Raw genomic sequence first — 19,941 nt, forward strand, 5'->3', positions numbered from 1 at the left:
TTGAAAGTTTGGCAATCATAAGTAACATGGTTTTCCCATAATGGTCATCATGGCAGCAGCACCCAAAATTGTGTTTTCTTCTATTCTGATGCAATATTACATAATGGTTAACAGCATAATAACTCAATTTTAATAATAAAATATACCTATCATGGATTTTCAGAAAATGTGACTAGCATGGGTCTTCAAGCCCGTGGAACTTCAAAGTCACACCTTGAAAATGCCAATATGTGAAAAATTAAATTTTCACAAAATAACTGTTTAACTGGCAGCAAGAATTACCAAACAGACTGTATTTCCTACTGAAGCTGTATTTTAGTCCCATGTTTCTTTCCTGTAAGTTTGAGAACAGTAAATGACATGGTTTTTCTTAAATGGTCATCCTGGGAGCAGTGCCCAAAATAGTTTTTTTTTTTCAAATTTTGATGCAATATTACATAATGTTTAACAGCATAATGACCATCAACTTTAATAATAAAATATTAGTATTATGGATATTCAGAAAATGTGACTAGCAAAGGTCTTCAGGCCCATGGAACTTCAAAGTCACAACTTGAAATAAAATATTAGTATCATGGACAAATAGTAAACGTGACTAACAAAGGTTTTTAGGCCGATGGAACTTCAAAGTCACACCTTCAAAATGCCAAAATGTAAACAAGACTGCACTGTTCTGAAATGGGTTTATTTCCATTTTTAACACTTTTTTAACATAAAACAAAATTAATAGGTTACTGCCATTTTTATAAGATCAACTAAGAAAATTGATGAGATGTGAAAAATATCAATAGAACAGTGTTAAATGTCCAATTTCTTCCATTCTGAGATTCTGAACATAGTGAATGATTGAATCTGACAAACTGCAATGATATGAGTTTATTTCCATTTTTGACACTTTATTACACAATACACGATAACAAGTTTACCATCATTTTTACATAATCAACTAACAATGTTGTAAAGATGCAGGAAATGTCAAACAAACACTTTTACGTATCTTATTACTTAAATAATAAGGCTATTAACATGCCTAAGAATTAAATCTGAGGAATTCTGAGGAAATGTGAAAAAACAGCCTAACTTCTAAAATAATGCCCCGATTATGCTGATTTTCGAACTCAACCTGAGTTCTAGTAAGACTGACCATTCCTGTGAGTTTAATGACAATTGGGCTTACTGTTTTTCTTATATTATGTTTACAGTGTTGCATATATGCTGAACAATGAAAAAAACGCATAACTACTAAAATAGTGGCCCGATCATGCTGATTTTCGAACTTGACCTGCGTTTTAGTAAGATTGATTATTCCTTTGAGTGTCATGACAACAGGCCTAACGGTTTTCCTTAAAATGTGTTTACAAGGTTGCATATATGCTGAAAAGTGAAAAAACAGCATAACTTCTACAATAATGGCCCGATCATGCTGATTTTCGAACTTGACCTGCGTTTTATGAATATTCATCAGCTCTGTAAATATAAAGCCAAAAAGTAAAACTGCCTTCCACTTAACGTGTTTACAAGGAAAGTGCACGGCGACGGCATCGGCATCGGCATCGCCATCGGCGACGGCGACGACAGACGCAGGTGATGGCAATATGTACAGACACATCTGTGTCTGTACATAAAAATGGAAGTAAACCCATTGCAGAACTGTGCTGTCTTGTTTCAGCATATATGCAGCACCGATAACACGATAAGTGGAAAACCATTTTACCTTTTCCCTTGAAACTTACAAAACTGATGAATATTCATAATACGCAGGTCAAGTTCGAAAATCAGCATGATCGGGTCATTTTTATGTACAGACACAGATGTGTCTGTACATATTGCCATCACCTGCGTCTGTCGTCGCCGTCGCCGATGGCGATGCCGATGCCGATGCCGTCGCCGTGCACTTTCCTTGTAAACACGATAAGTGGAAGGCAGTTTTACTTTTTGGCTTTATATTTACAGAGCTGATGAATATTCATAAAACGCAGGTCAAGTTCGAAAATCAGCATGATCGGGCCATTATTGTAGAAGTTATGCTGTTTTTTCACTTTTCAGCATATATGCAACCTTGTAAACACATTTTAAGGAAAACCGTTAGGCCTGTTGTCATGACACTCACAGGAATAATCAATCTTACTAAAACGCAGGTCAAGTTCGAAAATCAGCATAATCGGGGCATTATTTTAGAAGTTATGCTGTTTTTCACATTTCCTCAGATTTCCTCAGATTTAATTCTTAGGCATGTTAATAGCCTTATTATTTAAGTAATAAGATACGTAAAAGTGTTTGTTTGACATTTCCTGCATCTTTACAACATTGTTAGTTGATTATGTAAAAATGATGGTAAACTTGTTATCGTGTATTGTATAATAAAGTGTCAAAAATGGAAATAAACTCATATCATTGCAGTTTGTCAGATTCAATCATTCACTATGTTCAGAATCTCAGAATGGAAGAAATTGGACATTTAACACTGTTCTATTGATATTTTTCACATCTCATCAATTTTCTTAGTTGATCTTATAAAAATGGCAGTAACCTATTAATTTTGTTTTATGTTAAAAAAGTGTTAAAAATGGAAATAAACCCATTTCAGAACAGTGCAGTCTTGTTTACATTTTGGCATTTTGAAGGTGTGACTTTGAAGTTCCATCGGCCTAAAAACCTTTGTTAGTCACGTTTACTATTTGTCCATGATACTAATATTTTATTATTAAAAATTGATGATCATTATGCTGTTAAACATTATGTAATATTGCATCAAAATTTGAAAAAGACCTATTTTGGGCACTGCTCCCATGATGACCATATAAGAAAAACCATGTCACTTACTGTTCTCAAACAGTACAGTTAATATGTACAGATGTGTCTGTACATATTGCCATCACCTGCGTCTGTCGTCGCCATCGTGGCCGTCACTGTCGCTGTCGCCGGCGCCATGCACTTTCATTGTAAACACGATAAGTGGAAGGCAGTTTTACTTTTTGGCTGTATATTTACAGAGCTGATGAATATTCATAAAATGCAGGTCAAGTTCGAAAATCGGCATGATCGGGCCACTATTTTAGTAGTTATGCTTTTTTTTTTCACTTTTCAGCATATATGCAACACTGTAAACACAATATAAGAAAAACAGATAGGCCAATTGTCATTAAACTCACAGGAGTTGTCATTCCTGCTAAAACGCAGGTTGAGTTAAAAAATCAGCATAATCGGGCCATTATTTTAAAGAAATGCAGTTTTTTCACATTTCCTCAGATTTAATTCTTAGGCATGTAAACAGTTTCATTATTGAACTAATAAGATAGGTAAAAGTGTTTGTTTGGCATTTCCTGCAATTTTACAACATTATTAGTTGATTATGTAAAAATGATGGTAAACTTGTTATCGTGTATTGTGTAATAAAGTTTCAAAAATGGAAATAAACTCATATCATTGCAGTTTGTCAGATTCAATCATTCACTATGTTCAGAATCTCAGAATGGAAGAGATTGGACATTTAACACTGCTCTGTTGATATTTTTCCCATCTCATCAATTTTCTTAGTTTATCATATAAAAACGGCAGAAAACTGATAATTTTGTTTTATGTTAAAAATTGTTAAAAATGGAAAAAAAAAAACATTTCAGAACAGTGCTGTCTCGTTTACATTTTGGCATTTTCAAGTTGTGACTTTGAAGTTCCATGGGCCTGAAGACCTTTGCTAGTCACATTTTCTGAATATCCATAATACTAATATTTTATTATTAAAGTTGATGGTCATTATGCTGTTAAACATTATGTAATATTGCATCAAAATTTGAAAAAAAAAACTATTTTGGGCACTGCTCCCATGATGACCATTTAAGAAAAACCATGTCATTTACTGTTCTCAAACTTACAGGAAAGAAACATGGGACTAAAATACAGCTTCAATAGGAAATACAGTCTGTTTGGTAATTCTTGCTGCCAGTTAAACAGTTATTTTGTGAAAATTTAATTTTTCACATATTGGCATTTTCAAGGTGTGACTTTGAAGTTCCACGGGCTTGAAGACCCATGCTAGTCACATTTTCTGAAAATCCATGATACGTATATTTTATTATTAAAATTGAGTTATTATGCTGTTAACCATTATGTAATATTGCATCAGAATAGAAGAAAACACAATTTTGGGTGCTGCTGCCATGATGACCATTATGGGAAAACCATGTTACTTATGATTGCCAAACTTTCAAAAAAGAAATACTGGACTAAAATGCAGTCTGAGTTGGAAAAGCAGTCTAAGGAACTTCTTTTTCTGGAAGTTATACATTTTCAAAGTGTAAACTTGTCACATATTTTAATTACATTGGTATTACCTGTTGAGGATAATTAAAATTTGATGTTGAATTTGCAGTTTGATATAATGTATTTTTGCATCAGAATTGACAGTAGCCTATTTTGTGCATAGTTATTTCCTGTTTTTTGTCTGTACATTTGACAGCTTTGCTGCCTTGTTTAGGGAAGTTATGCTGTTTTTCACTTTTTTCACCATATATGCAACACTGATAACATGATAAGTGAACAAGGCAGCAAAGCTGTCAAATGTACAGACAAAAAACAGGAAATAACTATGCACATAATAGGCTACTGTCAATTCTGATGCAAAATTTTAATGATTGAATCTGACAAACTGCAATGATATGAGTTTATTTCCATTTTTGAAACTTTATTACACAATACACGATAACAAGTTTACCATCATTTTTACATAATCAACTAATAATGTTGTAAAGATGCAGGAAATGCCAAACAAACACTTTTACGTATTTTATTAATTAAATAATGAAACTGTTAACATGCCTAAGAAATGAATCTGAGGAAATGTGAAAAAACGGCATTTCTTTGAAATAATGGCCCGATTAAGCTGATTTTTTAACTCAACCTGCGTTTTAGCAGGAATGACCACTCCTGTGAGTTTCATGACAATTGGCCCATCTGTTTTTCTTATATTGTATTTTCTGTGTTGCATATATGCTGAAAAGTGAAGAAAAAAGCATAACTACTAAAACAGTGGCCCGATCATGCCGATTTTCGAACCTGACCTGCGTTATAATAAGATCGATTACTCCTGTGAGTTTCATGACAACAGGCCTATCAGTTTTCCTTGAAATGTGTTAACAGTGTTGCATATATGCTGAAAAGTTAAAAAACAGCATAACTTCCCTTAAAATGGCCCGATCATGCTGATTTTCGAACATGACCTGCGTTTTATGAATATTCATCAGCTCTGTAAATATACAGCGAAAAAGTAAAACTGCCTTCCACTTATCATGTTTACAATGAAAGTGCACGGCGCCAGCGCCGGCGACAGTGATGGCGGCGACGGCAGATACAGGTGATGGCAATATGTACAGACACATCTGTACATGTTTACTGTACTGTTTGAAAACAGTAAGTGACATTGTTTTTCTTAAATGGTCATCATGGGAGCAGTGCCCAAAATAGTTTTTTTTTCAAATTTTGATGCAATATTACATAATGTTTAACAGCATAATGACCATCAATTTTAATAATAAAATATTAGTATCATGGATATTCAGAAAATGTGACTAGCAAAGGTCTTCAGGCCCATATGGAACTTCAAAGTCACAACTTGAAAATGCCAAAATGTAAACAAGACAGCACTGTTCTGAAATGTTTTTTTTTTCCCATTTTTAACAATTTTTTTAACATAAAACAAAATTAACAGGTTATTGCCATCTTTATATGATCAACTAAGAAAATTGATGAGATGTGAAAAATATAAATACAACAGTGTTAAATGTCCAATTTCCTCCATTCTGAGATTCTAAACATAGTGGATGATTGCATCTGACAAACTGCAATGATATGAGTTTATTTCCATTTTTGAAACTTTATTACACAATACATGATAACAAGTTTACCGTCAGTTTTACATAATCAACTAATAATGTTGTAAAGATACAGGAAATGTCAACCAAACACTTTAACATGTCTTATTAGTTAAATAATGAGACTGTTAACATGCCTAAGAATTGAATCTGAGGAAATGTGAAACAAGACAGCACTGTTCTGACATGGGTTTATTTCCATTTTTAACACTTTTTTTAACATAAAACAAAATAAACAGTTTACTGCAATTTTTATATGATCAACTAAGAAAATTGATGAGATGGGGAAAATATCAATAGAATAGTGTTAAATGTCTAATTTCCTCCATTCTGAGATTCTGAACATAGTGAATGATTAAATCTGACAAACTGCAATGATATGAGTTTATTTCCATTTTTGAAACTTTATTACACAATACACGATAACAAGTTTACCATCATTTTTACATAATCAACTAACAATGTTGTAAAGATGCAGGAAATGTCAAACAAACACTTTTACGTATCTTATTAGTTCAATAATGAGACTGTTAACATGCCTAAGAGTTGAATCTGAGGAAATGTGAAAAAACAGCATAACTTCTAAAATAATGCCGCGATTATGCTGATTTTCAAACTCAACCTGCATTTTAGTAAGATTGACCACTACTGTGAGTTTAATGACAATTGGCCAATCTGTTTATCTTATATTGTGTTTACAGTGTTGCATATATGCTGAAAAATGAAAACTACTAAAACAGTGGCCCGATCATGCTGATTTTCGAACTTGACCTGCGTTTTCATAAGACTGATTACTCCTGTGAGTTTCATGACAACAGGCCTACTGGTTTTCCTTAAAATGTGTTTACAGGGTTGCATATATGCTGAAAAAAGTGAAAAAACAGTATAACTTCCCTTAAAATGGCCTGATCATGCTGATTTTCGAACTTGACCTGCGTTTTATGAATATTCATCAGCTCTGTAAATATTAAGCCAAAAAGTAAAACTGCCCTCCACTTATCGTGTTTACAAGGAAAGTGCACGGCGTCGGCGACGGCATCGGCATCGGCGACGACAGACGCAGGTGATGACAATATGTACAGACACATCTGTGTCTGTACATAAAAATGTGACTAGCAAAGGTCTTCAGGCCCATGGAACTTCAAAGTCACATCTTGAAAATGCCAAAATGTAAACAAGACAGCACTCTTCTGAAATGGGTTTATTTCCGTTTTTAACACTTTTTTAACATAAAACAAAATAAACATTTTACTGCCATTTTTTTATGACCAACTAAGAAAATTGATGAGATGAGAAAAGTATCAATAGAACAGTGTTAAATGTCCAATTTCCTCCATTCTGAGATTCTGAACATAGTGGATGATTGAATCTGACAAACTGCAATGATATGAGTTTATTTCCGTTTTTGACACTTGATTACACAATACATGATAACAAGTTTACCATCATTTTTACATAATCAACTAACAATGTTGTAAAGATGCAGGAAATGTCAAACAAACACTTTTACGTATCTTATTACTTAAATAATAAGGCTTTTAACATGCCTAAGAATTAAATCTGAGGAAATCTGAGGAAATGTGAAAAAACAGCATAACTTCTAAAATAATGCCCCGATTATGCTGATTTTCGAACTCAACCTGCGTTTTAGTAAGACTGACCATTCCTGTGAGTTTAATGACAATTGGGCTTTCTGTTTTTCTTATATTGTGTTTACAGTGTTGCATATATGCTGAACAATGAAAAAAACGCATAACTACTAAAATAGTGGCCCGATCATGCTGATTTTCGAACTTGACCTGCGTTTTAGTAAGATTGATTACTCCTGTGAGTTTCGTGACAACAAGCCTAACGGTTTTCCTTGAAATGTGTTTACAAGGTTGCATATATGCTGAAAAGTGAAAAAACAGCATAACTTCTACAATAATGGCCCAATCATGCTGATTTTCGAACTTGACCTGCGTTTTATGAATATTCATCAGCTCTGTAAATATAAAGCCAAAAAGTGAAACTGCCTTCCACTTATCGTGTTTACAAGGAAAGTGCACGGCGCCGGCGACGGCATCGGCATCGGCATCGGCATCGGCATCGGCATCGGCGACGACAGACGCAGGTGATGGCAATATGTACAGACACATCTGTGTCTGTACATAAAAATCATTTTACCTTTTGGCTTGAAACTTGCAGAACTAATGAATATTCATATTACGCAGGTCAAGTTCGAAAATCAGCATGATCGGGTCATTTTTAGGGTAGTTATGCTGTTTTTTCACTTTTTTCAGCATATATGCAGCACCGATAACACGATAAGTGGAAAACTTACAGAACTGATGAATGTTCATAATACGCAGGTCAAGTTTGAAAATCAGTATGATCGGGTCATTTTTATGGAAGTTATGCTGTTTTTCACTTTTTTCACCATATATGCAACACTGATAACATGATAAGTGGAAAACCATTTTACCTTTTGGTTTGAAACTTGCAGAACTAATGAATATTCATAATACACAGGTCAAGTTAGAAAATCAGCATGATCGGGTCATTTTTAGGGAAGTAATGCTGTTTTTTCACTTTTTTCAGCATGTATGCAACACCTTTGTGCTATATGATGGTACTGTATGGATGGCAGTCTATAAAATTGTCCCTTGGGTGATCACTAATTAAATTAAGGTCTATAAAGTCACTTGCCTACTCATTAATTTTCAATTGGCCATTAAATGAGATTACATAAAACACTCCTTGAGATTTCCCTGTAAAGTCCCATAGGTTTAGCTCTCTTAACTGTGTCACAAAATTAGGATTTGGTGATAATTGTGCAGAAAAATGGTGTTTAACATTGCAAATAAATTTACAACAAAAAGAATGTGTTATGCCAACATGCTATAGATGAATAACAGTGCTTTATTTTTCTCAAACTTGGTGGGGTTATTAATATCAAGTTAATACAGCTAGATTCAAAGTTTGAATAGCAGCTTTATTGGAATTTTTTACGTTTTATTAAAAATTTTTTTGAATTTATTTTTCAAACACTAGCATCTTCAAGATGTGATTTTTTACTCCCATCCACCAGAAGTGCTGTGCATTTTCTGTATTTTTGTATATAATTGTTATTTCTTCAGATTTAATTCTTAGGCAACATTAATTAACAACATTCTTAACAGTCTCATTATGGAACTAATAAGATATGTAAAAGTGTTGTTTTGACATTTTCTGCTTCTTAACAATATTGTTAGTTGATTATATAAAAATGACGGTGAACCTGTTATAATATTGTGCATTGTGTAATAAAGTATCATAAATGGAAAGGAACTCATCATTGCAGTTTGTCAGATTTAATCATTCACTATGTTCAGCATCTGCAAATGGAGCAAATTGGACATTGAAAATTGTTCTATTGATATTTTTCCTATGTCAACAATTTTCCTAGTTGAACATTTAAAAATGACAGTTTATTGATCATTTTGTTTTAAAAAAGGTGTTGAAAATGGAAAGAAAATCATTTCAGTACAGTTATCTCTTGTTTACATTTTGGCATTTTGAAAGTGTGACTCTGAACTTCCATGGCCTTGAAGACCTTCCCAAATCACATTTTCTGAATATTCATGATACTTTTATTTTTTTATAAAAAATTTGATGGTCATTATGCTGTTAAGTATTATGTTTTATTGCATGAAAGTTGAAGAAAACCCTATTTTGGACACTGCTGCCAGGATAGTGAGTAAGGGAAAACCATGTTACTTACGATACTGAAACTTACTGAAAAGTTTCATAAGACAGAAGTGCAGCTTGTGTTTGAAAACCAGTGTGATTGTTTTCTGTTTTGGAAGCAATGCAGGTTTATAGAGTGCTATACTGGCATTTTCAAGTTGTGACCTATCACTCCCATCTGCCAGGAGCCCTGTACTCTTACTTTGTAACATTTTCTGTATTTTGTTAAGTTACAAGAATGATTCTTAGGATTGACATACAGCCAAAAAAAAAATAAATAAATAATAATAATAATAATAATTATATATATATATATAGATAGATAGATATAGATATAGATAGATAGATAGATAGATATTTTTTAATGAGTTTAAGCAATTTTTTTTGTGTGTAATTTTCACTGTACCTCATTCTGGCATTTCCAAAGTTTAACTCTTATCAGCCTGACACCTTAGGGACTATTTCCAGACCCTATCACGCTAACTGTGGATCGATCTATCTCCATAGGAATTCTCGCTAAATTGCAATCAATGTAAGTGGCTTAGTTGTCTGTCACACCTACTGAAACTGGCATGCCAGAATCCTAAGACTCTCAAACTGAAAGCAATTTAGTGAGAAACCCCTTGGAGTTGGATTGATCCTGTTAGATTGATCTAGGTATGGGAACTTAGTCTAATGCTTGATACACATTTTACTTTCATCCTAATCCAATGTTATGCAGAATAGGAATTTGATGTTGGCTATGCAGTTACAGTAAGCATAATACATAATTCATCAGAATTGACAGTATCCTATTTCCTGCGTTTTATTTTCTGGTTTTTGTCTGTACATTTGACAGCTTTGCTGCCTTGTTCTTATATTGTGTTATCAGTGCTGCATATATGCTGAAAAAAGTGAAAACAAGGCAGCAAAGCTGTCAAATGTACAGACAAAGAACAGAAAATAAAGATGCAAATAAGTGAAAAATTAAATTTTCACAAAAAACTGTTAAATTGCCAGAAAAATTTACCAAACAGACTGCGTTGCCTATTGAAGCTGTGTTTTAGTCCCATGTTTCTTTCCTATAAGTTTGAGAACAGTAAGTGACATGATTTCCCTTAAATGGTCATCATAGGAGCAGTGCCCAAAATAGGGGTTTCTTCAAATTTTGATACAACATTAAATAATGTTTAACAGCATAATGACAATCAAATGTTATTAATAAAATATTAGTAACATGGACATTCAGAAAATGTGACAAGCAAAAGTCTTCAAGATCATGGAACTTTAAAGTCACACCTTGAAAATGCCAATATGTGAAAAATTAAATTTTCACAAAAAACTGTTTAACTGCCAAAAAAAAAAAAAAAAAAAAAAAAAATACCAAACAGACTGCATTGCCTACTGAAGCTGTATTTTAGTCCCATGTTTCTTTCCTGTAAGTTTGAGAACAGTAAGTGACATGATTTTCTTTAAATGGTCATCATGGAAGCAGTGCCCAAAATAGGGGTTTCTTCAAATTTTGATGCAATATTACATAATGTTTAACAGCTTAATGACCATCAATTTTTAATTATAAAATATTTGTATCACAGATATTCAGAAAATGTGACTAGCAAAGGTCTTCAGCCCATGGAACTTCAAAGTCACGCCTTGAAAATGCCAAAATGTAAACAAGACAGCACTGTTCTGAAATGGGTTTATTTCCATTTTTAACACTTTTTTAACATAAAACAAAATAAACATTTTACTGCCATTTTTATATGACCAACTAAAAAAATTGATGAGATGGGAAAAGTATCAATAGAACAGTGTTAAATGTCCAATTTCCTCCATTCTGAGATTCTGAACATAGTGGATGATTGAATCTGACAAACTGCAATGATATGAGTTTATTTCCATTTTTGACACTTTATTACACAATACATGATAACAAGTTTACCATGTTTTTTACATAATCAACTAACAATGTTGTAAAGATGCAGGAAATATCAAACAAACACTTTTAGGCATCTTATTAGTTAAATAATGAGACTGTTAACATGCCTAATAATTGAATCTGAGGAAATGTGAAAAAAACAGTATAACTTCTAAAATAATGGCCCGATTATGCTGATTTTCGAACTCAACCTGCGTTTTAGTAAGATTGACCACTCCTGTGAGTATAATAACAATTGGCCAATCTGTTTTTCTTATATTGTGTTATCAGTGTTGCATTTATATTGAAAATAGTGAAAAAACAGCATAAATTCCCTCAAAATAGCCCGATCATGCTGATTTTCGAACTTGACCTGCGTATTATGAATATTCATCAGTTCTGCAAGTTTCAAGTCAAAAGGTAAAATGGTTTTCCACTTATCGTGTTATCGGTGCTGCATATATGCTGAAAAAAGTGAAAAAACTGCATAAATTCCCTAAAAGTGACCCGATCATGCTGATTTTCGAACTTGACCTGCGTATTATGAATATTCATCAGTTCTGCAAGTTTCAAGTCAAAAGGTAAAATGGTTTTCCACTTATCGTGTTATCGGTGCTGCATATATGCTGAAAAAAGTGAAAAAACTGCATAAATTCCCTAAAAATGGCCCGATCATGCTGATTTTCGAACTAGACCTGCATATTATGAATATTCATCAGTTCAGTAAATTTGAATACAAAATGTAAAACGGTATTCCACTTATCGTGTTATCGCTGAGTGCACGGCAACAGCGACGACGGCGACGGCGACGACAGACGCAGGTGACGGCTATATGTACAGAACATCTGTGTCTGTACATAAAAATATTCCAAGAAAATTTTGATGACAGAGTTATTTTTCTGCATGATCAATTTTTGATTTATCCTTGAATTATTAATTTTTTAAAGGGAGGAGAGAAATTAGCACTGTGCCAATATTAGATTGTTTTCATGTTAATAAACAGGAGGATAGATTACTCAAACGCTTGCTTTATCTGCACTTGTTTTGTTGTGCCTAGCTTTTGTTCGTAATAAATATATATTACATTTAGTCAAATTTAATTGTTCCATATTGTTTTATTTAAATTTCATGTTAAGGAATTAAGTAGATTTAGTATTTTTTTAACTTTCCATATAATTGTTTTGTTACACTATTAAACAATGTTTATAACAGTAATGAATTATAAATTATTATTCAGTTTAAATAGAACTTAATGAGCTTATCAATGTTATAACTAACATTTTTCTTTATTTACCCACATATCTTTGCATGTATTTTCACTTGTATATATATATAATTTTCATTTTTTTGGTTTGTTTATATCAGGAATCAAAAATGTTATTGAAATGGGAAGTGAGTATTATTAGACAAAGAGTTAATATCCTTGATCAGTAACGGATAATATATATTAAATGATACAATTTAACAAAATGAACTGAAGATACTTAAGTGTTACTAATAAAATGAGTAGTTTAACTGGTATGATTAAGTAAAATATGTTATGTTGCTTCATACAACATACACATTAGAGGATTATTTGTGTTAAATTATTACTGAATGGCAACTTATTAATATAAACAGATAATTATGCTTAAACATATTTTAATGGATTCATAAATTTGTATTTTTATTAAGATAATGATTACAAGATGGAAGTCATCATAATTGATTAAAAAGTGTTAATATTTTCAGAGATATGTATAAAAAGGACTGACGGAGTATTAATTATTAAGTAAATAGCCAATTAAGAGCGGATTCTCAACGAATTAAGCCAGGCTTTACAAAGCCGGTGACCTAAAAATGGTGGACGTACATGAAAGAAAAACCGCCTAATCTTTTAATAGTCTCTCCGCCTCCCCACACGTCGTCCCTGCGGGGTACAGTAATTAAAGCGCGTCTCCGTTCGCCATGTGGAAGCTACCTGAGAAATATTAAGTGCACATGCTCATCAGTTAAACTCGTGGTGAAGAAAGCATGGCGGCTGAAGGCGATCGAAGGAAGAAAGCTCTTCTGTTCTATTATCTTTGAAAACAGAAACGAACAAGGCAGCAAAGCTGTCAAATGTACAGACAAAATAACAGAACAAGGCAGCAAAGCTGTCAAATGTACAGACAAAAAGCAGACAATAACAATGCACAAAACAGGCTACTGTCAATTCTGATGCAAAAGTATATTATGCTTAACTGCAAATTCAACATCAAATTTTAATTATGCTCAACAGGTAATACCAATGTAAGTGAAATGTGTAACAAGCGTAAGGCTTCAGGCCCATGGGAGTTTAAGTTCACACTTTGAAAATGCCAGAATGAGAAAAATGAAAATTTCACATAAAACTGCTTAAATTCAATAATAAATGATAACCCATTTGAGCTGGCTTTCTAATTTGAACTGCATGCCAATCCTACAAATCATACTTGTAAGTTGAAAATAATAATAAGTAACATAGTTTTCTTTTCATAATGTTTGTAGTAGCAGTGCAAAAAGATTTTTGTCAATTTTGATGTAACATTACATAATAAATTACAGAATAATTATCACCAATTTTTGATTATTGACTATAAATAGCATGGACATGTAGAAAATTTGATTACCATTTGGCTTCATGTCCATGGGAGCTTCGAGTCCCACAATGAATATGCCAACATGATAAAAATGAATATTTCACTAAAATGTATAACTTCTAGAAAAAGAAGCCAATTAGACTGCTTTTCCAACTCAGGCTGCATTTTAGTCCTTTGTTTCTTTTTTGAAAGTTTGACAATCATAAGTAACATGGTTTTCCCATAATGGTCATCATGGCAGCAGCACCCAAAATTGTGTTTTCTTCTATTTTAATGCAATATTACATAATGCTTAACAGCATAATGACCATCAGTTTTTAATAATAAAAGATCCGTATCGTGGATTTTCAGAAAATGTGATTAGCATGGGTCTTCAAGCTTGTGGAGGTTCTAAGTCACACCTTGAAAATGCCAATATGTGAAAAATTAAATTTTCACAAAAAACTGATTAACTGCCAAAAAAATTTACCAAATAGTCTGCATTGCCCACTGAAGCTTTATTTAAGTCCCATGTTTCTTCCTGTAAGTTTGAGAACAGTAAGTGACATGGTTTTCCTTAAATGGTCATCATGGGAGCAGTGTCCAAAATAGGGGTTTCTTCAAATTTTGATGCACTATTACATAATGTTTAACAGGATAATTACCATCAATTTTTAATAATAAAATATTAGTATCATGGATATTCAGAAAATGTTCCTAGCAAAGGTCTTCAGGCCAAAGGAACTTCAAAGTCACACCTTGAAAATGCCAAAATGTAGACAAGACAGCACTGTCCTGAAATGTTTTTTTTCCATTTTTAACAATTTTTTAACATATAACAAAATTAACAATTTACTGCCATTTATATATGATCAACTAAGAAAATTGATGAGATGGGAAAAAATATCAATAGAACAGTGTTTAATGTCCAATTTCCTCCATTCTGAGTTTCTGAACATAGTGAATGAATGAATCTGACAAACTGCAATGATATGAGTTTATTTCCATTTTTGAAACTCTATTATACAATACATGATAATAAGTTTACCATCATTTTTACATTATCAACTAACAATGTTGTAAAGATGCAGGAAATGTCAAACAAACACTTTTACGAATCTCATTAGTTAAATAATGAGACTGTTAACATGCCTAAGAATTGAATCTGAGGAAATGTGAAAAAACAGCATAACTTATAAAATAATGGCCCGATTATGCTGATTTTCGAACTTGACCTACGTTTTAGTAAGACTGATTACTCCTGTGAGTTTCATGACAACAGGTCTTTCGGTTTTCCTTGAAATGTGTTAACAGTGTTGCAAATATGCTGAAAAGTGAAAAAAACAGCATAACTACTAAAATAGTGGCCCGATCATGCCGATTTTCGAACTTGATCTGTGTTTTAGTAAGATTAATTACTCCTATGAGTTTCATGACAACAGGCCTATCGGTTTTCCTTGTAATGTGTTAACAGTGTTGCAAATATGCTAAAAAGTGAAAACACAGCATAAATACTACAATAATTGCCCAAACATGCTGATTTTCGAACTCGACCTGCGTTTTATGAATATTCATCAGCTCTGTAAATATAAAGCCAAAAAGTAAAACTGTCTTCCACTTTTCGTGTTAACGATGAAAGTGCACGGCGACGGCGACGGCGACGGCGACAGGGACGGCGACGGCGACGACAGACGCAGGTGATGGCAATATGTACAGACACATCTGTGTCTGTACATAAAAAAGGATGCAAAAGAGGTCATTTTGCCAATTTTGATGCAATAATAAACAAGACCGTGGAACTTCAAAGTCACACTTTGAAAATGCCAATATGTGAAACCGTTTAACTGGCAGTAAGAATTACCAAACAGACTGCATTGCCTACTGAAGCTGTATTTTAGTCCCATGTTTCTTTCCTGTAAGTTTGAGAACAGTAAGTGACATGGTTTTTCTTAAATGGTCATCATGGGAGCAGTGCCCAAAATACTTTTTTTTTTAATTTTGATGCAATATTACATAATGTTTAACAGCATAATGACCATCAATTTTAATAATAAAATATTAGTATCATGGATATTCAGAAAATGTGACTAGCAAAGGTCTTCAGGCCCATGGAACTTCAAAGTCACAACTTGAAAATGCCAAAATGTAAACAAAGACAGCACTGTTCTGAAATTTTTTTTTTTCATTTTTAACAATTTTTTAACATAAAACAAAATAAACAGTTTACTGCAATTTTTATATGATCAACTAAGAAAATTGATGAGATGGGAAAAATATCAATAGAATAGTGTTAAATGTCCAATTTCCTCCATCTGAGATTCTGAACATAGTTAATGATTGAATCTGACAAACTGCAATGATATGAGTTTATTTCCATTTTTGACACTTTATTACACAATACACGATAACAAGTTTACCATCATTTTTACATAATCAACTTACAATGTTGTAAAGATGCAGGAAATGTCAAACAAACACTTTTATGTATCTTATTAGTAAAACAATAAGACTGTTAACATGCCTAAAAATTTAATCTGAGGAAATGTGAAAAAACAGCATAACTTCTAAAATAATGGCCCGATTATGCTGATTTTCGAACTCAACCTGCGTTTTAGTAAGATTGACCACTCCTGTGAGTTTAATGACAATTGGCCTATCTGTTTTTCTTATATTGTGTTTACAGTGTTGTATATATGCTGAAAAATGAAAAAACAGCATAACTACTAAAATAGTGGCCCGATCATGCTGATTTTCGAACTTGACCTGCGTTTTAGTAAGATAGATTACTCCTGTGAGTTTCATGACAACAGGCCTATCGGTTTTCCTTGGAATGTGTTTACAGTGTTGCATATATGCTGAAAAGTGAAAAAAAAAGCATAACTTCTACAATAATGGCCCGATCATGCTGATTTTCGAACTTGACCTGCTTTTTATGAATATTCATCAGCTCTGTAAATATAAAGCCCAAAAGTAAAACTGCCTTCCACTTATCGTGTTTACAATGAAAGTGCACGGCACCGGCGACGCCGATGACGGCGACGACAGACGCAGGTGATGGCAATATGTACAGAAACATCTATATATATATTTACTGTACTGTTTGAGAACAGTAAGTGACATGGTTTTTTATGTACAGACACAGATGTGTCTGTACATATTGCCATCACCTGCGTCTGTCGTCGCCGATGCCGTCGCCGATGCCGATGCCGATGCCGATGCCGATGCCGTCGCCGATGCCGTGCACTTTCCTTGTAAACACGATAAGTGGAGGACAGTTTTATTTTTTGGCTTTATATTTACAGAGCTGATGAATATTCATAAAACGCAGGTCAAGTTCGAAAATCAGCATGATCGGGCCATTATTGTAGAACTTATGCTGTTTTTTCACTTTTCAGCATATATGCAACCCTGTAAACACATTTTAAGGAACACCGTTAGGCCTGTTGTCATGAAACTCACAGGAGTAATCAATCTTACTAAAACGCAGGTCAAGTTCGAAAATCGGCATGATCGGGCCATTACTTTAGAAGTTATGCTGTTTTTTCACATTTCCTCAGATTCAATTCTTAGGCATGTTAACAGTCTTATTATTTTACTAATAAGATATATAAAAGTGTTTGTTTGACATTTCCTGAATCTTTACAACATTGTTAGTTGATTATGTAAAAATGATGGTAAACTTGTTATCGTGTATTGTGTAATAAAGTGTCAAAAATGGAAAAAAACTCATATCATTGCAGTTTGTCAGATGCAATCATTCACTATGTTCAGAATCTCAGGATGGAGGAAATTGGACATTTAACACTGTTGTATTGATATTTTTCCCATCTCATCAATTTTCTTAGTTGATCGTATAAAAATGGCAGTAACCTGTTAATTTTGTTTATGTTAAAAAAATTGTTAAAAATGGAAAAAAAAACATTTCAGAACAGTGCTGTCTTGTTTACATTTTGGCATTTTCAAGTTGTGACTTTGAAGTTCCATGGGCCTGAAGACCTTTGCTAGTCACATTTTCTGAATATCCATGATACTAATATTTTATTATTAAAAATTGATGGTCATTAAGCTGTTTAACATTATGTAATATTGCATCAAAATTTGAAAAAAACTTATTTTGGGCACTGCTCCCATGATGACCATTTAAGAAAAACCATGTCACTTACTGTTCTCAAACAGTACAGTAAATATGTACAGATGTGTCTGTACATATTGCCATCACCTGCGTCTGTTGTGGCTGGCGTTGCCGTCACTGTCACTGTCACTGTCGCCGTGCACTTTCATTGTAAACGCGATAAGTGGAAGGCAGTTTTACTTTTTGGCTGTATATTTACAGAGCTGATGAATATCCATAAAACGCAGGTCAAGTCCGAAAATCAGCATGATCGGGCCATTATTGTAGAACTTATGCTGTTTTTTCACTTTTCAGCATATATGCAACACTGTAAACACATTTCAAGGAAAACCGTTAAGCCTGTTGTCATGAAACTCTTAGGAGTAATCAATCTTACTATAACGCAGGTCAAGTTAGAAAATAGACATGATCGGGCCACTATTTTAGTTATGCTTTTTTTTCACTTTTCAGCATATATGCAACACTGTAAACACAAAATAAGAAAAACAGATAGGCCAATTGTCAGTAAACTCACAGGAGTGGTCATTCCTGCTAAAACGCAGGTTGAGTTTAAAAATCAGCTTAATCGGGCCATTATTTTGAAGAAATGCTGTTTTTTCACATTTCCTCAGATTTAATTCTTAGGCATGTTAACATTCATGTTTCATTATTTAATTAGTAAGATACGTAAAAGTGTTTGTTTGGCATTTCCTGCATCTTTACAACATTATTAGTTGATTATGTAAAAATGATGGTAAACTTGTTATCGTGTATTGTGTAATAAAGTTTCAAAAAATGGAAATAAACTCATATCATTGCAGTTTGTCAGATTCAATCATTGACATTCACTATGTTCAGAATCTCAGAATGGAAGAAATTGGACATTTAACACTGCTCTATTGATATTTTTCCCATCTCATCAATTTTCTTAGTTGATCATATAAAAACGGCAGTAAACGGTTAATTTTGTTTTATGTTAAAAATTGTTAAAAATGGAAAAAAAAAATTTCAGAACAGTGCTGTCTTGTTTACATTTTGGCATTTTCAAGTTGTGACTTTGAAGTTCCATGGGCCTGAAGACCTTTGCTAGTAACATTTTCTGAATATCCATAATACTCATCATTATGCTGTTAAACATTATGTAATATTGCATCAAAATTTGATAAAAAAAAAATATTTTGGGCACTGCCCCCATGATGACCATTTAAGAAAAACCATGTCACTTACTGTTCTCAATCTTACAGGAAAGAAACATGGGACTAAAATACAGCTTCAGTAGGCAATGCAGTCTGTTTGGTAATTCTTACTGCCAGTTAAACAGTTTTTTTGTGAAAATTTAATTTTTCACATATTGGCATTTTCAAGGTGTAACTTTGAAGTTCCACGGGCTTGAAGACCCATGCTAGTCACATTTTCTGAAAATCCATGTATATTTTATTATTAAAAATTGACGGTCATTATGCTGTTAACCATTATGTAATATTGCATCAGAATAGAAGAAAACACAATTTTGGGTGCTGCTTGAGCATAATTAAAATTTGATGTTGAATTTGCAGTTTAACATAATGTACTTTTGCATCAGAATTGACAGTAGCCTATTTTGTGCATAGTTATTTCCTGTTTTTTGTCTGTACATTTGACAGCTTTGCTGCCTTGTCTTAAATGGTCATCATGGGAGCAGTGCCCAAAATAGGTTTTTTTCAAATTTTGATGCAATATTACATAATGTTTATCAGCATAATGACCATCAATTTTTAATAATAAAATATTAGTATCATG

At 33.0% G+C, this 19,941-nt stretch overlaps 1 protein-coding gene and 1 long non-coding RNA gene across 2 annotated transcripts in view; one reads left to right on the plus strand and one right to left on the minus strand.

Moving 5' to 3' along the window:
- The window catches only part of LOC106162098 (uncharacterized), a 189,048-nt gene that overhangs the window by 163,143 nt on the left and 5,964 nt on the right, over positions 1-19,941 (minus strand). The gene's annotated exons all lie outside the window — the stretch shown is intronic.
- LOC147763627 (uncharacterized) lies at positions 1,176-6,242 on the plus strand. Its single transcript, XR_015333007.1, has 2 exons — positions 1,176-1,799; positions 4,475-6,242. It is a non-coding gene; the product is annotated as an uncharacterized LOC147763627 (long non-coding RNA).

This window comes from Lingula anatina, chromosome 2 (assembly GCF_051362555.1).
Source record: "Lingula anatina isolate TDL-2025a chromosome 2, LinAna3.0, whole genome shotgun sequence".
Classification (NCBI taxonomy): Eukaryota; Metazoa; Brachiopoda; class Lingulata; order Lingulida; family Lingulidae; genus Lingula; species Lingula anatina.